At 45.5% G+C, this 15,882-nt stretch overlaps 1 pseudogene; it reads right to left on the reverse strand.

Moving 5' to 3' along the window:
* Positions 1-505: 505 nt before the first annotated feature.
* Positions 506-15,882, reverse strand: part of LOC141271408 (uncharacterized) — a 107,517-nt pseudogene continuing 92,140 nt past the window's right edge.

Raw genomic sequence — 15,882 nt, forward strand, 5'->3', positions numbered from 1 at the left:
TGTACATGTGGATTGTACATGCGGATTGTACATGCGGATTGTACATGCGTTTTTCCTGCCAGGGACATGCGGATGTGAAGCGTTCTTCACTTGAATTTCCGCATGCGGGTTGTACATGCGGATTGTACATGCGGATTGTACATGTGTTTTCCTGCCAGGGACATTCGGATGTGAAGCGTTCTTCACATGCATTTCTGCATGCAGGTTGTCAAGCGCTTTCCAAGCGATTTTAGCATCACTTGGAAAGTGCTTGACAACTTGGTCACACTATATAAATTCATGCAACCGGCATGGATTTTATATAGTGTGACCGAAAGAATAGTAAAAAATAAATATTATACTTACCTTCTGATGGCCCCCGGTGTCCTTGTCTTGGCTTGCCGGCAGCTCGCGGTAGATTAAAGGACCTGCCGACGTCAGCGGTCGCGTGGCCCATCACATGACTAAATGACGTCACCGCAGGTTCTTTTAGTCTACCGCGAGCTGCCGGCAAGCTGAGAAAAGGACATCGGGGGCCATCAGAAGGCAAGCATAAGTTTTATTTTTTATTTTATTCTTTTTTTTACAGGTACTATGGTACCCGGGTCCGGAGGAGAGTCTCCTCTTCTCCAAACCCGGGTACCATCCGCACATTGAAACGCATGGATTCCGCATGTACAGATGCAGTGATGCGGATGTCATGTGGTCCAATGCAAGTCAATGGTGGCGAAAACGCTGCGATTCCGCAAAAATAATTGGTAGTGCTGCGGATTTTTCCGCAATGATAATCCACAGCGGAAATGTCCGCAGCATGTGCACAGCACATGCGGATTATCATTGGGGAACATGGCAGACCTTCTACCAAGGGTTTTTTAAGCGTTTCTGCAGCGGAATTGCTGCTGCGGAAACGCTTAAAAAACGCATAGTGGGCACACATCCTTATAGTTTTCTTTTAGTTTGTCAAAAATATATGGTAAACAGACCGGTAGAAGGGTGTCTATACACGAAACAGCCGTCGTCTGACCAGTTTCTCCTAGGTATGAGATTGCCTTTTTCCTTTGTGAGATATTTGATGTTTAGTAAGACTCCATTTGTTGGTAAAATATTTCCCACATTCTGAACATGAAAATGGTTTCTCCCCTGTGTGACTTCTCTGATGTGAAACAAGATATGATTTATCTGAAAAACATTTCCCACATTCTGGACATGAAAAAGGTTTCTCCCCTGTGTGAATTCTCTGATGTGTAACAAAAATTGATTTATCTGCAAAACATTTCCCACATTCTGAACATGAAAATGGCTTCTCCCCTGTGTGAGTTCTCTGATGTTTAGTAAGACGTGATTTATATGCAAAACATTTCCCACATTCTGAACATGAATATGGCTTATTCCCTGTGTGAGTTCTCTGATGTGAAACAAGATATGATTTATCTGCAAAACATTTCTCGCATTCTGAACATGAAAATGGCTTCTCCCCTGTGTGACTTCTCTGATGTCTAACATATTCTGATTTCTTTGCAAAACATTTCTCACATTCTGAACATGCAAATGGCTTCTCCCCTGTGTGAGTTCTCTGATGTGCAACAAGACGTGATTTATATGCAAAACATTTCCCACATTCTGAACATGAATATGGCTTAACCCCTGTGTGAACTCTTTTTTGTCTAACATTCTCTGATTTCTGGTTAAAATATTTCCCACACGCTGAAGAAGAAAATCTTTTCTCCTCTGTGTGAATTTTTGAATGTGTAACAAAAGACGTTTTGAGGGAACAACTTTTTTCATATTCTAAACTTGAGAATTGCTTGTTTGCTGTCAGAGCATTTTCATATTTAACACCTCTTTTGTGACTTTTATTTTTATTAATAGTTTGTGATGACTCCGAAGATAGGACCTGTTTAAACGAATCAGATGGCAGGTCTTTGCTGTGAAAGGATGATGGTATTTCTGGAATAGTGGCATAGACGTCAGTTATATCTTGATGGATATCAATGTCATCTGATTTAAAAATTGAAGATGCCACTTGTCCCTCTGATCTCCTGGTGCAGTCATCTGCTGAGAATACATTTTTACATAAATTATGATGAGCTACATTTTTTTATAATATTTCTAAAATACCCAAAGAAATTACAAGTTATGTAGCAAAATTAATTTCCTAAGCCAAATGTACCCTTCACTCCTGAGCCTTACAGTGTGCCCAAAAACAGTTAGTGTCCATATGTTTAGCATTGCAGTAATGGGAAGAACCTAATTAAACATTTAGGCTATGTGCCCACGATGCAGAAATGCTCAGGATTTTTTCCTGAGCGTTTCTGCATCTCCCTGGCAGAAAAAAACGCATGCGGATTGTACATGCGGATTGTACATGCGTTTTTCTGCCAGGGACATACGGAAATGGGGCGTTATTCACTGACATTTCCGCATGTGGATTGACAAGCGCTTTCCAAGTGATTAGCATCACTTGGAAAGTGCTTGTGACAACTAGGTCACACTATATAAATCCATGCAAACGGCATGGATTTATACAGTGTGACCCGAGAGAGTGGTTAAAAATAAAAAAATAAATGTATACTTACCCTCCGATGGCCCCCGGTGTCCCGCTCACTCCGTTCTCCCTTACCGGCAACGTTGGATTGAAAGACCTGCCGACGTCAGCGTCGCGTGACCCGTCACATGACTCTGACGTCAGAGCAGGTCCTTCAATTTACTGCAAAGTGCCGGGAAGCAAGTAGGAGCGCAGCGGGTACCATCCGCACATTAGAACGCTTGGATTACGAATCTACATATGCAGTGATGCGTAATCCATGCGGTCTAATGCAAGTCAATGGCGGCGAAGACGCAGCACTTCCGCAAAATAATTGGTAGTGCTGCGTTTTTTTCCGCAATGATAATCCGCAGCGGAAATTTCCGCAGCATGTGCACAGCACATGCGGATTATCATTGGGGAACATTGCTGCCCTTCTACCATGCGTTTTTAATGCGTTTCCGCAGCTGCAAAAACGCTGTGGAAACGCATTAAAAACGCATCGTGGGCATACAGCCTTACAGTGTGTATGTCTCCAGAAGCACAAGCTGGCACCACTTATTGGGTACTAAAATGGTATATTTGCAATTTTCATTCTCCAACATCTACTGTGTGCTAGTTTCCTGAGAATGCCTCTGGAGTCAAAATAGTCACTACTCCTAAAGAGGAGTTCACTGAAGGAAATTGAGTCAATTTTATGAGGTTTTCTACTGTTTTTCTGCCATTCTGTCACCTTAGGTGATCTGAAAATGGTGCCCGCAACTATTACAGTAATATCTGCATTCCCAGAACCAAATGGCGTTCCTTTCCTTCTGAGCCCTGCCATGTGCCCAAACAGTATGATGATATCTGATTTAGGAGAAGCTGCAAAATATATTGCGGTGTCCAATTTTTCTATTTTCCCTTGAAGAAAGAAAAAAATTGAGACTATATCAACATTTATTGTGATACACCTAAAGGGTTAAATTTCCTGAATGTGGTTTTTGAAACTATGAGGACTGCAATTTTCTAAAATATAGGCCCTCCCAGTGACTCCAAAAGAGATTTGTTCCCCAAAATATAGGTTTTGTAAATTTCCTTGAACATATGATAACTGGTTGTTTAAGTCTTTGAAAGTCCCCCAAAAAATAATAGGATGTTTAACCCCTTTACCCCCGAAAGCTGTTTGCACGTTAATGATCAGGCCAATTTCTACAATTCTGACCACTGTCACTTTATGAGGTAATAAATCTGGAACGTTTCAACGGATCCCCGATTCTGAGATTGTTTTTTCGTGACATATTGTACTTCATGATAGTGGTAAAATTTCTTCGATATCACTTGCGTTTGTGAAAAAAATCTGAAATTTGGTGAAAATTTTGAAAATTTCTCAATTTTTAAACTTTGAATTTTTATGCCCTTAAATCAGAGAGATATGTCACACAAAATAGTTAATAAATAACATTTCCCACATGTCTACTTTACATCAGCACAAGTTTGGAACCAAATTTTTTTTTTGTTAGGAAGTTATAAGGGTTAAAAGTTGACCAGCGATTTCTCATTTTTCCAACAAAATTTATAAAACCATTTTTTTTTTAGGGACCACATCACATTTGAAGTCACTTTGAGGGGTCTATATGACAGAAAATACCCCAAAATGACACCATTTTAAAAACTGCACCCCTCGAGGTGCTCAAAACCACATTCAATAAGTTTATTAATCCTTCAGGTGCTTCACAGAAATTTTTGGAATGTGGAAGAAAACAATGAACATTTAACTTTTTTTTCACAAAAATGTTACTTTAGACCCAAATTTTTTTATTTTCCCAAAGGTAAAAGAAAAAAATGGACCACAAAATTTGTTGTGCAATTTCTCCTGAGCACGCGGATACCCCCTATGTTTGGGAAAACCACTGTTTTCCTCAAAAGGGAAGGAGCGCCATTTGACTTTTTGAACTTAAAACTTGCTTGAACAATTAGCGTACGCCATGTTGCGTTTGGTGAGCCCGTGATGTGCCTAAACAGTGGAAACCCCCCACAAGTGATCCCATTTTGGAAACTACACCCCTCAAGGAACTTATCTAGATGTGTGGTGAACACCTTGAACCCCCAGGGGCTTCGCAGAAGTTTATAACATTGAGCCATAAAAATACAATTTTCACATTTTTCCCACAAAAATGTTTTTTGGACCCAAATTATGCATTTTCATAAGGGTATCAGGAGAAATTGGACCACAAACTCCTTTGAGAAATCCGGTGGCACCAGCACTGGCTGTTTACACAGAGATAGCTTCAGCTCCTGGAAGGCCGTCTCAGCTTCTGGAGACCACTTAGCCATAGCCGACTTTGTTCCTTTAAGGAGGTCTGTCAAAGGGGTGGCTATCATGGCAAAGTTAGGGATAAACCGGTGGTAATAGCCCACGATGCCCAGGTACTGGAAGCATCAGTCTGGCATTGAGAAGGCAGTCTTTTCCTTTGCGTCTTGGGACATGGGAATTTAGCAATATCCTTTCATGAGGTCGAGATTGGTAATGTACCTGGCAGGCCCCAACCTTTCAATCAGTTCATCTACCCTGGGTATTGGGTAGGTGTCGAACTTCGAGACGTCATTGAGCTTCCTATAGTCATTGCAAAACCGCCATTATCCATCTGGTTTCGGCACTAAGACTATGGGACTGGACCAACCACTCTTGGACTCTTTAATGACTCCCAGACTCTGCATCCGCTTCACCTCTTTCGAGATCACCTCTCGGCGGGCTTCGGGAATCCGATACGGCTTCAAGTTTACTCGGACATGAGGCTCCGTAAGAACCTCATGCTCTATGATCAGAGTACACCCCGGTAGTTTTGAGAACAGGTCTCTGTTCCGATGTAGCAACTCTCGGCACTGTTGCTTTTGGGCATGTGACAGCGACTCTGCCACCTTGACCTCTTCAACGTCGGCTTCTGCCTTCACCACCACACACGGAGCTTCCACGGCCTCCCTATCTCGCCATGGCTTAATCAGGTTGATGTGGTACACTTGGTAGGGCTTCCTTCTCCCTGGTTGGTGGATTTTATAGTTGACATCTCCAACCTTTTCAACTACTTCATAGGGGCCCTGCCACTTGGCCAGGAATACTGCGATACTCGGTGCATACCCGAGCACCCTATGCAAACTCAAATAGCGAGCACTTGCGCTCAACACTAGTCGCAATGTCGTCATCATTTTTTTTTCTTTACTTTTGAAAAAATCCCAACCCCAACACAAGCTTAACACAAACCAAAACACAACACAACACAACCCTATCCCTAACACAACCCTAATCCTAATACTAACCCAACCTTAACCTTAACACAAGCCCAACCCTATCGCAAGGGATCCATTCACTATAAAGAGGTAGCAGAGTTACTCTGGACTTCGTCTGGCCTCTGTTTATTGGCGTCCTTTTTTTCAGAGGTTCACAAAACTGTGGCCGACAGCACTTTTATGCACGCCTAATAATAAGACGGACACAGTGGGATCACAGGCCAGAATGTATTCACGGTGCATCCATCTGCCTCATTACAGGGAATCTTCCACCGGGGGTTCCGTCTGAATCATGTATTTCAGATATTTACACATAAACCCCAGTGTAAGCGCTCAGCGCACAGTGCAGGATAAGTGTGAGCCAAGCCATACTACGATCTTTGGTTGGCAGAATAAACAAATCAGCAGCAGGTGAAGAATTGGTTTTATTTATTTTTTACGCCATTCCTCATGCGATATAAGTGATTAGACAACTTTATTCTTCGGGTTGGTGCGATTACAGCAATACCAGATTTATATCGGGTTTTTATGTTTGGCTGCAGTCACACACTAAAAGACGCTTTTTTTTTTTTTTTTTTTGCAAAGACTACTTTTTGCATCGCCATATTTTGAGAGCTATAATTTTTCCATGTTTTGGCCGACAGAGTCATGGTAGGCCTTGTTTTTTGCGGGACAAGATGACGTTTTCAGCGGTACCATTTTTGTTTACATTTGTATTTTTGATCGCATTTTATTCCACTTTGTGTTCGGTGGTATGATGATAAAGCACCATTTTTTGCTACATTTTTTTTCATTTCACTAAAGGGGTTAACTAGTGGGACAGTTTTATAGGTCAGGTTGTTCCGGATGCGGCGATACCAAACGTGTTCTTTTATTGTTTGTTTTGTGTTTTTTTTTCATAATAGTATTTATTTATGGGTACAATATTATTTTTATTTTTTTGGGATTACTTTTTCTTTCTTTTTTTTATGTTTTTACAATTTTTTTTTTACTTTCTTTCACTTTTTTACTTTGTCCCACTATGGGACTTTCATTTTTTGCAGACTGATCGCTTGTATAGCATAGGGATGCAGGAGCATCCCTATGCTATGCGGGCTGTCGGCACTGCACTGACAGAAGTTAAAATTACCACTGACGAAAAGTACAATGTGTCACGGAAAAAAACCAACAATCTCAAAACACTTGGATCAGGTTAAGCATTTAAACGTTATTACTGCATAAAATGACTCGTGTCAGATTAGAAAAATGGGGCTTGGTTGAATGAGAGGAACTTGTGCAGTAACTATTGTAGACAAAAACTGTGACATCTCTGGGTAATTATAGTATGTGACCTGGTAGCTCTCAGCCATCCAAACTGTCATATTTTCTGTCAGATGAGTTTCTTTAAGAAATATTAGACATTTAGAGAGAACTTTTAAACACAGTGCATTAAACCAGAATTACACTCATTTATGATGGACCATTGGAGCTCCTAGAAGTCCTGACTAAAAAGGTAGAAAAAGTATTAGGGCTCCCCATTTCAGAAGAGATTATACAGTAATTTTCATTCCTTAAGTTTGAACACATCATGAAATTCATGATAAGGAGTCATTAGAGTCATCAACCACGCACAGCTTAGAGAAACACATGGCTCAAGTATAAAGTTTTTTCATGTAGATTATCGTGAACTTCTTTGAAGGTAGATAGATCTTTTCTCACAGAAACTGAAAAGTCAGGATAAAGGGAAACTCTGCTGTTATTGAACATAAATTCACATTTGGCCAAGATTAAAAATGATTAAATTTAATTTACTCTACTAATAAGGGGGAAATTTATTTTCTGGCCTCGTAGATTCGACAATGGATGACTCAAGTACAAGTACTTATATAAATGCTCAAATGGGGTGCAGGAGAATGCAGTGGTCTAGCGGCAGAATAGGGACCTTTAATTGTGACATGACTGGAGAAGACAACCAATAAAGCAGTGTCAGCCAGTGACTGAAAATAATCTGTGACCTCTCTGTATTTAGTGGTTACTCACCTAAGTAGTCGTATGCAGGAATCTCTTCTTTACACCACACGTCACCCCTCACATATGCCCCTGTAGTATTAATATGGGTCAGATCTTTACCCTGAAACAAATATTGTAAAAGTCACAGACAGATGGAGAATTCACATAAATAATCGGCTCTAATCCTGTCATTTCCACTGTTTTCATTACACAAGTATAAAACATATAATACTGGTGGATAAAACAAGACTGAACACAAGACCTTCACAGCCGTCTACACATCATAGCGGAGATCTCATGACATCTTCTCTCCATCTACCTGACGATCCTGAGGAATATTGAGATTTTCTTGTTTACAGTCCTGTGGAAGAAGATGACGGGGACATCTCTCTGGTGTTGTCCTCTTACTGGACAGAACTGGAGGAAACACATACATGGACTGAATTCATTCTTTACATACAGATAATTATAGGCCATGTGTATTTAGTCCTGTCCATTACCTGGTGATGTGAGGGGCTGGGGAACCTCCATCATTATGTCCTTGTAGAGATCTTTGTGTCCTTCTAAATACTCCCACTCCTCCATGGAGAAATAGACTGTGACGTCCTGACACCTTATAGAAACCTGACACATGCAATGGTACAGTCATCCCCTTAATCCCTTCATAGCGTTACTGTATAATGTCCCAGCAGTGTCACCTCTCCAGTCAGCAGCTCAACCATCTTGTAGGTGAGATCTAGGATCTTCTGGTCAATGATGTCCTCATGTATCAGGGTGTGAGGTGGACGCCCCGTGATTGGGTTCAGGGTTCTTCCCCATCTCTCAGACACAGTGGCCCGACAGCGCTCACTAGAGGTCTTCTTCACTAGTGTGTAATCCTGGTTATGGAGAGACACATTAATAAATCTCACTACAGATATTTCCAGAGTCCTCACCTCTCCAGTTCTATAGATCTGTTATTCCCATAGATAAGAATGATGTAATGTGACGTCATCAGAATCTCTCACCTCTCCAGTAAGCCGGAAGAGGATCTCTAGGGTGAGGTGTAATATCCTCTCTGTCATCCTGTCCCTCTCCATCATTGATGAGTAAATCAGAAAAAAGATCTCCACTGAGAGGATCCGATATTGTAGGAATCTGAATGAGGAGAAGATTAGCCGATGTAACATCATCAAGAGTCCCGTGTAATAATACAATTACTGAGGATAATAAGGGGAAACATTTCAGGAGATAGAACGTGTAGATGTTGTATTTTCTCTTGTCTCACATGGACTGGAAAATAAGTTGAATTGCTGAGTAAGACATCTCCTCCATGCTCCCAATCATAGCTATTTTGGCCGTGACTTCGATGACTGATTGGCTGTAGGAATCGCAAGTTTTTTGGGACTGAGCAGGAATTAGAGACTGACATGGGACCCAAGCAGCGGTGGTATTTTTTATTATTTTACAACATTCTGCTTAAGTGAACTCTTAAGGTTCCCTTTCACATTAGACTAAAGTCAGCTGGAACTACAGATGATATCAGGTGAGATAAGAATCATTATCATAAGCATTTCAATTTCAGAAGCTGATCCTTTTGTTCTCCCTGAAGATAAGCCTGCGAACAACTCTCAGAGATCACAGGAAAGCCCAGCGAGTAGAACAGTAGTGTAGTTGGGGGAGTCAGAAGAGAAAGAAAAGGCTGGAACAATTGGCCCAAGCCAATAGGGCGGGAGCCGGCATGACGGGGGTGCGTCACAGGTGGGGACAGGAATAGAGAAGGTGGAGGTGGAAGCAGTTGGGGACAGATTATAAGGCTGAAAAGGGGAGTGGCCTGGCCTTTCTCTTCTCTCTTCTGGACACGACACAAGTCTTACCTGGACCATGTCAGCGGAGCAGATGCTTGAGGCCTTGCGGATTGCGACTGCGGAAGACCCTTCAGGATGGCTGGTGGAGCAAGTAGCCCAAATCGTCAGCAAGGGTCCTGCATCCACGGCGATCCAGGCTAATGGTGAGGTTGTCCCCTCACTGGGCACCGAAGCCCAGTCGTTGGCGAAGGAGTCCTTCCATAGACTCCTGGTACATCCCCCTAACCCCCTTGTACGCCCCTCCATCCAAAACCCTTCCTCAGAGTCCCTAGAATCAGCTGCAGGGCCCCCCTCTAAACTTAAAAAAACGTGCCTGGGGACGCGCTGTTAGGAAACAGTCAGCGCGGCCCAGAGCTGCAGCTAGGAGCAGGCATATGCCTGCGGAGGGGCCGAAGCCATCTTCGCGGCGCGGCGATCCAGGCCAGGCACCCTCTCATGCCCGGCCGTGAATGGAGCAGGGCAGGTGGCGCGGCGGTAGAAGTGGTACTGCAGAATCCTCGGTCACATGACTGCGAGGACCTGCAGTCACGTGACCGAGAGGAGGGGCCCACACCAGATGTAGGCCCCAATGCGGGCCTTTGCAGCGTCGTGAGTGGCGCTGCGCCGGCGATCAACGGCGCGGCTGCTGTGGCAGGGCACCCTCTCATGTACGGCCGTGAATGGAGAAGGCGGGTGGCGCGGCGGTAGAAGCGGCGCTGCAGCATCTTTTGCCACATGACCGTGAGGACCTAAGGTCACGTGACCGAGGGGAGGGCCCTACACCGGAAGTAGGCCCCAACGCGGGCTTTCATAGCGACGGGAGGTGCGCCGCAGTCAGCGACGCGGCAGTTAAGGCCGGGCACCCTCTCATGCCCAGCCGTGAATGCGGCAGCTGCGACGACGGCGCAGGGGAAGGGGCTGCACAGCGGTACCAGTGGTCACGTGACCGCGGGGAGGGGCCTGAACCGGAAGTAGCACCCAATGCGGGCTATTACAGCGGCAGAATCGCGGCAATGGAGACCCTATCATGCCCGGCCGTGAATGGGGCAGCCACGGCGGGCCAGGCGGCGCGGCAGAAGAGACTGCACTGTGACACCGCAGGAAAGGGCCTGCGACACAAGGAGGCCCCAATGTGGGGCAGTACAGCAGTGAGAGCTTCGGAGCGGCGGCCGGTACCATGCCCGGCCCAGAGAGACGAGGAGTCAATGCAGTCATTTTCCCCCATAGCCTCTATTGCACACCGGGCTCCGTAACAGCTGCCCCCATCCCTCCGCCCCCGCAAACCCCAGTCCATTTCCAACAGGTACCCTACTCCCACCACCCCATATATTGGGCACACGACCCAGTGGGTCCACCCGCTAGCCACAGGCTGGCCTTTGCCCCGTCAATATCCCCCCTCCCAGTTACCCTCGCCCTGCCCCCCCTGGGCCCCGCCCTTCAACGTGGGCACCCGGGAGTTGAGTATCCCCCCTCCCCAATTGGCAGAGGTGACAGATGCTGTCATCGCGTCGGAGATGCCAAGACGGACATCGCCATATGTCCAGGAAGGACTACAAGGGACTGGAAGGTCGGCCGGTGAGGCGGGACCGCTCACGCGGTCCGGTGAATTGGCATCCGTGTTGTGTCCGTGTTCATCCACACTAATGTTGCAGGACTTCAGACACAGCCTGAGAACAGAAGAGTTAGATCAGGCAGCAAAGGGAGGGGGTGACATGGAGGGAACAAGCAGGCAGAACATGCTAACTGTACTAAAAAATGTGGTAGCCTCCCTAGAGACGCAAAACCACGGCAGGCGCCAATGTCAGCATGGGTCACATCGGGAAGCGAGGTTAGGATGGGCGAGGGCGTAGCGCTGGAAGTAAGAGATTTGCAGCCGATGGCTGTGGCAGACCAGAACAGAAAAGAAAAGAAAAAAGGTATAGGATTCACCTGGACTATAGGGCGCGGGGCGAGGTTTACGTCTGCTACGAGGGTCCCCTGGGGGCGCACTTTAAAAAGGAGGTAAAAGGAGCAAATTTGGAGGGATGAGTACGTGGAGATATTCTCCTTACTGCCGTTGGATATAATTAAATTAAATAAGAATAAGAACAACGATAATAAAAAAGAGGACGAAAAGAAAAGGAGATGGCGATTAATCCCGCAAACTGGCACAAGCGTTCTACCTCCTAGCAAGTGTCAAAGGCGAGAGGGAACCAGAAAATTGCTCGGCCCTATTTGGCTACATAGACGCCATTGGGGAGGTGTACAGGGTGTAACAAACAATTGGCGAACAATTTTGTCAAAGAAAAGCTGTTCGACCAGCAATAAGATGGGACCAGAAAGAAATAGGTCTCTGGTTGAGGGTAATGGCCCCGGCTAGGTTTGGACACCCCTTTCCAGGCGGGGCCAGGTCATCCGGCCATTACGGAGCTAAGGGAAAAGATAAGGGACAGGGGGGCACACAAGCGGACAGAGGTCAGGAGTATTCTGGCAGTTTAATGAGAGCCAGTGCAAATACGGAGCTGAATGCAAATACAGGCACGCCAGCTCCATCTGTAACAGAACATCACATGGGGCGGACAAGAACTATAAAAAAGGAAGAGGGGGAGCCACTCACAGGAATTTCCAAAGGAGTGACACCAGTGAAGCTAGCAAAAATGCTTCCTTTCCTAAATAGGTTCCCAAACAAGGAAATAGCGCGGCTGCTGGCGGTAGGCTTTGAGGTGGGTTTCAAAATTCCCTCCATCGCGGTCAAGGTCCCCATCACCAATAAAAATCTAAAATCGGCCCATCAGTACCCGGCAGTAGTTTCTGATATGTTAAAAAAGGAGGTGGCCTTGGGCAGAATGGCAGGACCATTCAAGGAGTTACCATTAAAAAATATGGTGGTGTCCCCACTCGAAGTTGTTCCAAAGAAGGAACCCAAAAATTTAGGCTAATCCATCATCTTTCGTACCCGAGAGGTGGTTCAGTGTAAGACGGCATACCCTCCAAACTAAGCTCAGTGGTCTACACCTCCTTTGGCGAAGCGGTCAGGTGGGTCCAAAAGTTAGAAAAGGGTGCGCTAATGGCCAAGACAGACATTGAGGGGGCGTTCAGATTACTACCTGTACACCCGGACAGTGTCTGGCTGCTGGGGTGTTTTTGGGAGGGGGCATACTATATAGATCGCTGCTTGCCCATGGGTTGTTCTATTTCCTGCTCCCTATTCGAAGCTTTCAGCCACTTCCTTGAATGGGTTGTAAAAGACGTGTCTGGGGGGGCACCACTTATACATTATCTCGATGATTTCCTGTGCCTCGGCCGAAAAGACTCGCCACGATTTAAATCCACACTGAACATTATGCAGTGGGTTGCGGATTTATTCGGGGTTCCCTTAGCGTCCGGAAAAACGGAAGGCCCATCCACACAAATGCGCTTCCTGGGTATTGTCATAGACTCCAAAAAGTGGGTACTGCGGTTACCAGAAGATAAAGTGGTAGGAAGAGCTAGACGACTTAAAAAGATGACTTTGAGGGAAACACAATCACTATTAGGCAAACTAAATTTTATCATGCAGGGTGATGCCCATGGGAAACATCTTCTCCCGAAGGTTGGCAGGGGCAACGGCAGTTGTACGGGCCCCACATCACTACATCAGGCTGACAAAAGACCATAGGGAGGACTTTGCTGTTTGGGCCACATTCCTAGCACAATACAACGGATGCTCGTTAGTAATGGAGGAAGCGACGGACAATGTCGATTTAGAACTGTTCACGGACGCGGCAGGTAACACAGGGTTCAGCGCTTACTTCAGAGGCCAATGGTGTGCAGGGGAGTGGCCCAATGAATGGAAGGAGATAGGACTAGTAAAAAACATAGCGCTGCTCTAAATCTTCCCAATCATCATAGCAGTAACATTGTGGGGCCACCAGCTGAGCAACAAAATGATTCATTCCGCAGCGACAACATGGGAGTAGTAATGGCAGTTAATAACCTGTCGGCATCCTCATCACCAGTGGTCAGGGTCTTAAGCCAATTAGTTTTGGAGTGCTTATTGATAAACACCTTTATAACGGCCTCTCACATACCACTACCATATGCACTCTCTCATTTTCAGTGGGATAGTTTTCTGTCCGTGGCCCCGCAAGAGGAGGAGAATGGGCTCGAGTGCCCTCCACACTTATGGAAATTGGCATTCACGCAGCACAACCATTAATTAAGTCATTCCTAGCCCTTAACATGTGGAAAGCATACCAGGCAGCCTGGGGGCTGTGGGAGGACCGTAAGAGGGGAATAAGTCTTGCTTTATCTGAAGACGATCAGGTAGGTTTGCTACTCATATGGTTAAGCGAAGGAGCTCGGGAAGGGTGGTCACCCACCAAGGTAAGTCGGGTAATCGTGGTCATGGGATTTGGTTTCAGGTCCCGGGGAGTTAGAGACTTAATGAAGAACCCATTAGTAAAACAGGCAGTAAGAGGGTTTCGTCGTGGTCGGGCGCAGAAAGATGGTCTGTGCCCGGTGTCATTCAAACTGCTCGAACGGTTGGGTAAAGAACTACTAGAGATCTGCAGCTCAGAGTATGAGCTAACACTCTTCCGTCTAGCTTTCTCCTGGGCCTTTTTCGGAGCTCTATGAATTAGCAAGCTTGTAGCCCCATCCAGAAAAGAAAGTGGGGGAATATTAGCGAAGGATGTGTTAGCAACAAAAGAGGGAGTGGAATTTTGGTTAAGGCATTCTAAGATGGACCAGCTTGGGAAAGGAAAGAAAGTGTGGTTGGGAGCAGTGCAGGGATCAGAAATGTGCCCTGTGAAAACCTTTGAGTGTTTCAAGAAGCTTGGGGGGGATCCGAGTGGCCCCAACTTATGTCACAAAGAAAGCACATTTCTATCGAGATACCAATTCACCAGCATTTTTAGGAAATGCCAAAAGAGAGTGGGGCTGGATCTTCTCAGTTTTGCCCCCACTCCTTCAGGATAGGGGCCGCCACAGAGGCGGCGGCGTGCTGGCTAAGCATGGAGGCCGTCAAACGCATAGGGAGGTGGGAACCAAAACGTTTTTTATCATACGTGCGTCCCCAGGCAACAGTTCACTTGCAATAAATGTGTGTGTGTAGTGTGTTCGTGTCAAATAGCAATATTGTCTTCCGCTTAGGTTTCCCGGGCTTGTACGGATACTGGCCCATTCCCTCATCAACCGGGGGCAACACAAGCAGACGTGAGGCGATTCAGGAACGAACTCGGCATCCCAAGGGACACAGCCACTATCAAGTGACACAGCCATTATACACCGGTTGGGGTCTAGAGGGTTGAAGGGGGAGGCAGGACATTGTAGGTAGTAACAACAAAAGTCGTACGCGTAGGCCGCACCCCCCCATAAATATACTGGAGCCGCGTGAGGGGGGGGTCTCGAGTACTTAAGGTGTCAAGTACTCTTGTGGTTGCGAGTTTAGGGTCCTTGAAGTTGGTTTCTAAATTGGTATGGGAGTGTCCACAGGACATAGATCCCTCGGTTATACATGTGGCTTGGGGGTCTGATGATTGGTGGGACTTCGACAAATGGAGGTCGAGTCCCGGATGTGGCGGTTCGAGACCGCTTGGACCATTCCCCCACTGGGCGGGGGAGAGTCCTTGGTGCTCCTGGGCTGGTGATCGGCGGCTGGGAGCAAATGGAATTGTGTCATTGGGATCACCAGACCACTTTTTAGCTTCAAGGACCATAACGCGTCTTTATGTCTAGGATACACAACGCTTCTTAATCATGCAGTTAATAAAGGCCACTGCGGTCTATTGCACCCAAGCCATGATGTCTGTCGTTTTTTGGGGGGTTAAAAGGGGGAATATGACTGACATACTTCAGATTGACGATACCAATGTCAAGTTGTCAGCATGATCATTTTGCCAACAGTTATCTCATGTGTTGGGCCGTTAGTATTACACTGACCGGCAGGGATAATACACCACAGTAGTACAGTGCATCACCTGAGCAATCAGAGGTTTGCATGTTATCTGATCGCAATAACGAAGGTTGTTAAAAAAAGGTTTTAAGTGAAAAAAAAGATCACAGTTTTAGCAAGAGAAAGAACATTCCCCATTATTGATGAAAACAGAGAAGACATCTTCCATATATTTCAGGTAACTGAAAAAAAAAGCATCTCTTATTTTATTTGAGACAGAAAGAAAAACAGAGAGTGAGACCCTCATATCTATGGCACCTACCTTTAATAGCTCAAATTTATGTCACAAAACAGAGATATGAATTTACTCAGGGTAAAATTAATATTATGTAGCATAGAAGTTCCTTTTACAATATAACCTTTATTAATACTTAATTAAAACG

The sequence above is a fragment of the Phyllobates terribilis genome, unplaced genomic scaffold (assembly GCF_046119375.1).
Source record: "Phyllobates terribilis strain yellow unplaced genomic scaffold, ASM4611937v1 Scaffold_5__5_contigs__length_657084704, whole genome shotgun sequence".
In the NCBI taxonomy this organism is placed as follows: Eukaryota; Metazoa; Chordata; class Amphibia; order Anura; family Dendrobatidae; genus Phyllobates; species Phyllobates terribilis.